This window comes from Saimiri boliviensis, chromosome 6, assembly GCF_048565385.1.
Source record: "Saimiri boliviensis isolate mSaiBol1 chromosome 6, mSaiBol1.pri, whole genome shotgun sequence".
NCBI lineage: Eukaryota > Metazoa > Chordata > Mammalia > Primates > Cebidae > Saimiri > Saimiri boliviensis.
The window spans coordinates 119,197,189-119,205,610 of record NC_133454.1 but is presented as its reverse complement, the minus strand read 5'-3'; positions in this window follow the sequence as shown (position 1 = coordinate 119,205,610).

Here is an 8,422-nt window from a genome sequence, read left to right as displayed (position 1 = left end):
AATTAGCTGGGTATTGTGGTGCATGCCTGTAGTCTCAGCTACTCAGAGGCTAAGGTGAGAGGATCACTTAAGTCTGGGAGGTCGAGGCTGCAGTGAGAAATGTTTATCATGTTGCTCTCTAGTCTGGGTGCCAGAGTGAGACCCTGTCTCAAACAAACAAACAAAAAAACCCTGCTACTGAATAGATAAATAAAATGTTACATATCCACGCAATAGAATATTATTTGGCCATTAAAAATCAACTTCTGGGCTGGGCATGGTGGCTCACGCCTGTAATCCCAACACTTTGGGAGGCTCAGGCGGATGGATCACCTGAGGTCAGGGGTTCAAGACCAGCCTGGCCAACATGGTGAAACCCTGACTCTACGAAAAATACAAAAAGTAGCCAGGTATGGTGCTGGGTGCCTATAATCCCAGCTACTCAGGAGGCTGAGGCAGGAGCATAACTTGAACCAAGGAAGAGGTTGCAGTGAGTCGAGATTGTGCCATTGCACTCCAGCCTGGGTGACAAGAGTGAAACTCCATCTCAAAAAATAAAAAAAAAAAATGAAGTTCTGATACATGCTACAACATAGATGAAACTTGAAAACATTATACTGAATGAAAAAACTAGTTATAAAAGACCATATATTGTATAATTCCATTTATATGAATGTTCCAGAATAGGGCAAGTATAGAGAGAGAAAGTAGATAAGGTTTCCTATGACTGGGAGGACTGGCTAGTCACTGCTACTGGGTATGAGGTTTCTTTCGAGGTGATGAAAATGCTTTATCATTGACTGTGGTGTGACAGTTTACACATATTCGTGAATACCCTAAAAACCATTAAACTACATTTTTCAGTTCAATGAGATGACAGAAATGTGTGGCCAAAGGCTAAGAGAGATAAGAATTTAGAAGGGGATTTATTATGTACAATATTAAATTGCCTCTAGAATTATCATTAGGATTGGATCCCATTATGCCCCAAGGAGACAAGTACAAAATCTCTTCCAACTCACCTGGCCTCTTTCTTTCCTGGAAAGGCCCAGAGAATACTACCTTAATTAGACATTAAGATATGAATTAGTGAAAGCAAATTGTTGGGATTGACAGTGAAAGATTTAGCTATTGAAATTATCTCAATCACTATAATGTGTTCCCAGTTTAGCTGAAATTAGATGGCAGTACCTAATCATCAAAGACAAGTTGTAGAAATTACCACAGCTGGCTATAGAATCAGACTGACAATAGAAGTGTTTTGATCCACAATGATTTATGACATCACCTAACAAAACATGAGGTAACTAGCAATTAAATAGATGGTCAACTGATTAAAATATTGCTTTAACTATATAACTGGAAAAACTTCTAAATATAGTGTATTATTTATCTACTTCCACAAAATTAACTACCTCCAGACTTAGTGGCTTAAAACAATCATTTTCTCACAAATCTGTGTGTAGCAACTTGGGTTAGAGTTAGCTAGGCACTTCCATTGGTCTTGGCCACTGTTATTCATCGTTATTCATGTGACTTTAGTCATCTGGTAACTCAACTAAAGCCAAATAATCTAAAACCCCATCTCTACTAAAAATACAAAAATTAGCCAAGCATGGTGGTGCTTAGCTATAGTCCCAGCTACTCCAGAGGCAGGAGAACCCAGGAGGCGGAGGCTGCAGTCAGCCAAGATTGCACCACTGCACTCCAGCCTAGGCTACAGAGCAAGAATCAGTCTCAACGAAAAACCAAAGAAACACGATTCTGCATGCAAGAGACCCACAGTAGCTATAAGGGCACACAAAGACTGAAAATGAATGAATGAGAAAAGATATTCCATGCAAATGGTAACCAAAAGAGAACAGGGGTGGCTATACTTATATCAGTCAAAGAGACATTTTCAAAAACTGTTACAAGAGACAAAGAAAATTATTATATAATGATAAAGAAGCCAATTCATCAAAAAGATATAAAATTGTAAATATTTATGTACTCAACATTGGGCGCATAAAGCAAATATTAACAGAACTAATGGGAAAAATAAACAGCAAAACAGTAACAGTAGGTGACTTTAATACTCGATTTTCAACAATGGATAGATAATCCAAACAGAAAATCAATAAGGAGCTACCGTATTTGAGCAATACTTAGACCAAATGGACCTAACAGACATATACAGAACATTCCATCCAACAGCAGGAGAGTATACATTCTTCTCAAGCACACATAAAATATTCTCCAGGATAGATCACTAAGTCACAAAATAACTGTTAACAAATTTAGGAATATTGAAATTATATCAAGTACCTTTTCTGACCCTAATAGTATAAAACTGCAAATCAAAAATGTGAGAAAAATTACAGAACAAAAATTACAAATTTATGAATACACGGAAATTAAATAATACACTCCTGGAACAATCAATGAGCCAAAGAGGAAATAAATAAGGAAGTAAAAAAGTATCTTGAGACAAATGAAAATGTAAACGCAGTATCTGAAAACATATGGAATTCAGCAACAGCAGTACTGAGAGGAAAGTTCATAGTTATAAATGTCTACATTAAGAAAAAGTAAAGATTTCAAACGAACAAACTAAGTGTACACATTAAGGAACTAGAAAAAGCGAAACTTAAACCCACTTATCAGAAAGAAGAAAACAGCCAAGATCAAAGCGGAAACAACAAAGATCAAAGAAACAAAATAGAGAATAGAAAAACAATGCAAACGATCAACAAAACTGAGTTAGTTTTTTGAAAAGATTTTTAAAAATTAACAAACCTTTAGCTAGACTAATCAAGAAAAAAAGAGAGAAAACTCAAATACGTAAAATAAATTAAAGAAATGAAGACATGACAACTGTTATCACATAAATATAAAAAATCGTAAGAGACTCCTATGAACAATTATATGCCAGCAAATTGGATAACCTAGAAGAACTGCATAAATTCCTAGAAACATACAATGTACCAGTACTGAATCATGAATAAATGGAGAATCTTAACAGATCAAAAATACAAATAAGGGGACTGGATCAGTAATTAAAAACCTCCCAACAAAGAAAAGCCTAGGACAAGATGCTTCACTGGTGAATTCGATCAAATATTTAAAGAAGAATTCATGGCAATTCTTCACAAGTCATTCTTTAAAAATTGTAGAAAGAATATTTCCAATCTTATTTTACAAGATGAGTACTACCCTAATACCAAAGCCAGATAAGGACACTAGCAAAAAAAAAAAAAAAAAAAAAAAAAAAAAATCACAGGCCAATATGCATAATAAACATAGATGCAAAAATCCTCTACAAAATACAAAATACAGGCAAACCAAATTCAACAGCACATTAAAAGAAGAGATGCAAAAAAAAAGCATTTGAAAAAATTTAGCATCCTTTCATGATAAAAAACTCTCGACAAATTAGATATAGAAGAAATCCACTACTGAGCCACTAAAAGAAACGAAATAATGTCTTTTGCAGCAACTTGGATGGAGCTGGAGGCAATTATTCTAACCAACACAGCAGTGGAAAACCAAAAATCATATTTTCTCAGTTATAACTGGGAGCTAAGCTATGAGCATGATATAAGGAAGGGACTTTGATATTACAGCATGATATAAGGGACTTTAGAGACTCAGAAAGGGAAGGATGGAAGGGAGGCTAGAAAGAAAAAAAAACTCCACATTGGGCACAATGTACATTACTCAGGTGACAGGTGCACTAAAATCTCAGAATTCACCACTATATAATTCATTCATGTAACAAAAAAATACTTGTACGTCAAAAGCTAGCGAAATAAAAATTAATTTTTTGAAAAAATAGTTCCCCAGGATATTCACAGTTCCTTCACAGAAAAAGCGTTCTATGACCAAGTACAATTGGAGAACTCTGTGTTCCATGGTCCAGCATTTGTAGAAATGTAGCCTAATGTATAATAAATTTTCCTTTATAGAGAGTCGAAAGGCATTAGATATTGGAGGCTGGGGAATATCTGACAGTAAGGAAACCTGTTCATCACCGTAAAAGAAAAAAGAAAAGAGAAAAAGAAATCTACCTCAACATAACACAGGCTACATATTACAAACCCATGCCTAACATCATGCTCAATAGTAAAAAGTCCAAAGCTTTTCTCCTAAAATCGGGAACAAGACAAGGGTACCCATTTTTTTTTTTTTTTTTTTTTTTTGAGACAGAGTTTCACTCTTGTTACCCAGGCTGGAGTGTGCAATGGTGCGATCTCGGCTCACCGCAACCTCCACCTCCTGGGTTCAAGCAATTCTCCTGCCTCAGCCTCCTGAGTAGCTGGGATTACAGGCACGCACCACCATGCCCAGTTAATTTTTTGTATTTTTAATAGAGACGGGGTTTCACCATGTTGACCAGGATGGTCTCGATCTCTTGACCTCGTGATCCAACCGCCTCAGCCTCTCAAAGTGCAGGGATTATAGGCTTGAGCCACCACGCCCGGCAAGGGTACCCATTCTTATCATTTCTATTTAATATCACACTAGAAGTCCTAATCAAAGCAATTAGGCAAAAAAAAAAAAAAAGAAAGAAAGAAATGAAAGGCACACAAATGGGAAAGAAAAAACTAAAATTATCTCTGTGTACAGATAATATAATCTCATATAAAGAAAGCCCTAAAGACTACACCAAAAAACTGTTAGAACTAATAAACAAATTCAATAACATTGCAAAAAAAGCAAAATTAATATAATAAAAATCAGTTGTTTGTCTACATTAACAATGAAATAATCTGAAAAAGAAATAAAATAATCCCATTTATAATAGCATCAAAAATAATGAAATACATAGAAATAAATTTAATCAAGGAGGTGAAAGATCTGCACACTGAAAATTACAAGATATTGATGAAAGCAACTGAAAACACAAATAAATGGAAACATTTCTCATGTTCATGGATTGGAAGAGCTAATATTGTTAACATGTCCATATCACCCAAAATGACATATAGTTTCATTGCAATCCTTTTCAAAATTCCAATGGCATTTTTCACAGAAATAGAAAAAATAATCCTGAAATCCATATGGAACCAACAAACTTCAAATAACCAAAGCAAAAAGAACAAAACCGTAGGCTCACACTTTCTGATTTCAAACTATATTCCAAAGCTATACTAACGAAAACAGTATGGTACTTGCATTAAAAACAGACACACAGACCAATGGAACACAGTCAACAGCCTACAAATCAACCCACATCTATAGAGTCAACTAATTTTCAACAAAGGCACTGTTAATACATAATTAGGACAGAATAGTCTCTTCAATAAAAAGTACTGGAAACACTCAAAATCCACACAAGAAAGGATGAAATTAGACCCCTCTCTTACATCATTCACAAAAAATAACTCAATGTAAAGACCTAAAATTGCAAAACTCCTAAAAGAAAACAGAGAAGAAAAGCCCCTTGACATTGCTTATAGTAATGATTTTTATATGAAATCTAAAGCATATGCAACAAAAGTAAAAATAAAGTGAAATTACATCAAACTAGAAAGTTTATGAATAGCAAAGCAAATAAACAACAAATGAAAAGGCAGCCTGTGGAACACTTAAGAAAACATTTGCAAACCTGAATCTGATAATAGGTTATTAATATCCAAAATATGTAAGAAACTTATGCAACTCAATTGCAAAACAAAAAGAAAAACAAAACAATCTGATTTTAAAATGGGCTAAGAACCTTAACATTTTCCAAAGAAGACATAAAAATGGCCAACAGGCATGCGAAAACGTGTGCAATATCACTAATCATCAGAGAAATTCAAATCGGAATCATAATATGATACCACCTTATACCTGTTAGAGTGGCTACTATGAAAAAGACAAAAGATAACAAGTATTGGCAAAAACGTAGAGAAAGAGATTCTTTTGTGTTTGCAGAATATAAATTTGCACAACCATTATGGAAGAGAGTATGGTGGCTCCTCAAAAAATTATAAATAGAACTGCAATATGATCTAGCAATCTTACTTCTGGGTATACATCCAAAGGAAACAAAATCAGTGTTTCAAAGAAATATAGGTACTCCCATGTTCATTGCAGCATTATTCACAATAGCAAAGACACAGAAACAACCTACGTGTCTGCTGATGGATAAAGGGATAAAAATTGTGATACACACATGCACACACACACATACATGTGTATGTGCGTGTATGTATCTATATATACATATTTCCATAATAGAATATTATTCAGCCATAAAAAAGGACATAGTGCCCTTTGAAACAGCATGGATGAACCTGAAGAATATCATGCTAAATGAAATAAGTCACAAATAGTATGATCTCATTTATATGTAGATTCTAAAAATATCAAATACATAGAAACAGAGAGTAGAAAGGTGGTTTCCACATATGTATTATATAAATATATGAGAGAAAGAAAGGGATTTATTACAAGGAATTGATTCATGCAGTTATGGAGGCTAAGAAGTCCCACAGTCTACTGTCTGCATGCTAGAGACCCAAAAAAGTCAGTGGAGTAATTCAGACCAAACTGAAGGCCCAAGAACCAGGGGAGATGATGGTGTAAATCTCAGCTTGAGGGCTGGGGAAGATAAAATGTCCTAGCTCGAACAGGCTGGCAGGAAGCATAAAAGGGGTGAATTCCTCCTTCCTTCACAGTTTTTCTCTATTCAGAGTCTCAACAGATTGACTGATGCCCACCTACACTGGAGATAGCATTCTACTTTACTGAGTCCACCAATTAAAATGCTAATCCCATCTGGAAACACCCTCACAGATACATCCAGAAATAGTGTTTAATATGAACACTCAGGTGCCAATCAAGTTGATGCAGAAAATTAACCATCACAGAGATACAATGCAAATAGTGTGTCACTAAGTCATGACATCCTTAGCTAGGCTGACAGTATTCGCTAATAGCGCTCAGAACTGTGATAGGCAACGCTTCTCACATGTAATAACTGTCCTGGCAGGGCAGAAATTCCCATTTGGTGCATAGTTCTCTGGTTTTCCTCCTTGGCTAGTAAACTCCCTCTTTTCTCCTTGGCTAGGAAATCCACATTTGATGCATAGCCCTCTGGTTTTCCTCCTTGGCTAGGGGATCTATCTTAGGAGAAAAATCATAGGTCAAAAACTACTATGCCAAAGATCCCTTCATGTGCTGGGTTCTCCAATACTGCCTGCTTCAATTTCAGACTTATGACGTTTGCTTCTGTTTTTAAAACTTCTTAATTTTTGTGGGTGCATAAGAGGTGGATATATTTATGGGGCACATGAGATGTTTTGATATAAGAATGCAATGCATAATAATCACATTATAGAGAAGGGGATATCCATCCTCTCAACCATTTATCCTTTATGTTACAAACAATCCAATTATACTATTAGTTATTTAAAACATACAATTAAATTATTATTGTCTATAGTTACCCTGCTATTCGTTTTTTTTTTTCTAATTTCTTGTGCCCATTAACCCTCTCTTCCTCCTTCCTGCCACTACTATCCTTCCCAGCCCCTGGTAACCATCTGTTTATTCTGTCTCTGTGAGCTAAATTGTTTTTATTTTTAGATCCCACAAATAAGTGAGAACATGCAATGTTTGTCTTTCTATGCCTGGCTGATTTCACTTAACGTAGTGATCTCCAGTTCCATCCATTTTGTCACAAATGACAGGATCTCATTCTTTTAAATAGCTGAATAGCACTCTGTTGTGTATATGTACCACAGTTTTTGTATTCATTCATCTGTTGATGGACACTTCGGTTGCTTTCGAATCTTAGTTATTGTGAACAGTGTTTCAACAAACATGGAAATGCAGATATCTCTTCCATATACTGATCTCCTTTCTTTTGGGTATATACCCAGCAGTGGGATTGCTGGATCATATGGTAGCTCTATGTTTTGTTTTTTGAGAAACCTCCAAACTCTTTTCCATAGTTATTCTACTAATTTACATTCCCACCAACAGTGTACGAGGGTTCCCTTTTCTCTATGTCCCTGCCAGCATTTGTTATTGCCTGTCTTTTGGATTAAAGCCATTTTAACTGAGATGAGAGGATATCTCATTGCAGCTTCGATTTCCATTTCTCTGATGATCAGTGATGTTAAGCACCTTTGCAAGCACCTTTTCATATGCGGGCTTGCCATTTGGATGTCTTATTTTACTTCCATTTTTATATGTTGTATGTGTTTGCATGATCAAATTTACTTTGTCAGGAAACATAAGACATAAAGTGAAATGGAAAAAAGGGAAACATTACAGGAGTCATTCACCTAATATATGTTCACTGAGTGGAAGGCAAATAATGGATATGAACCCTGAAAGTTTAGGGCAGGAAACAAAGGAAAGTTATTTCCTCATTCTTTCTAACCACACTTTATAATTCTTCTTCCTGATTTATTACATTACATGGACAAATACACTTGACCACACCTCCCAACATTTCTCAATATTT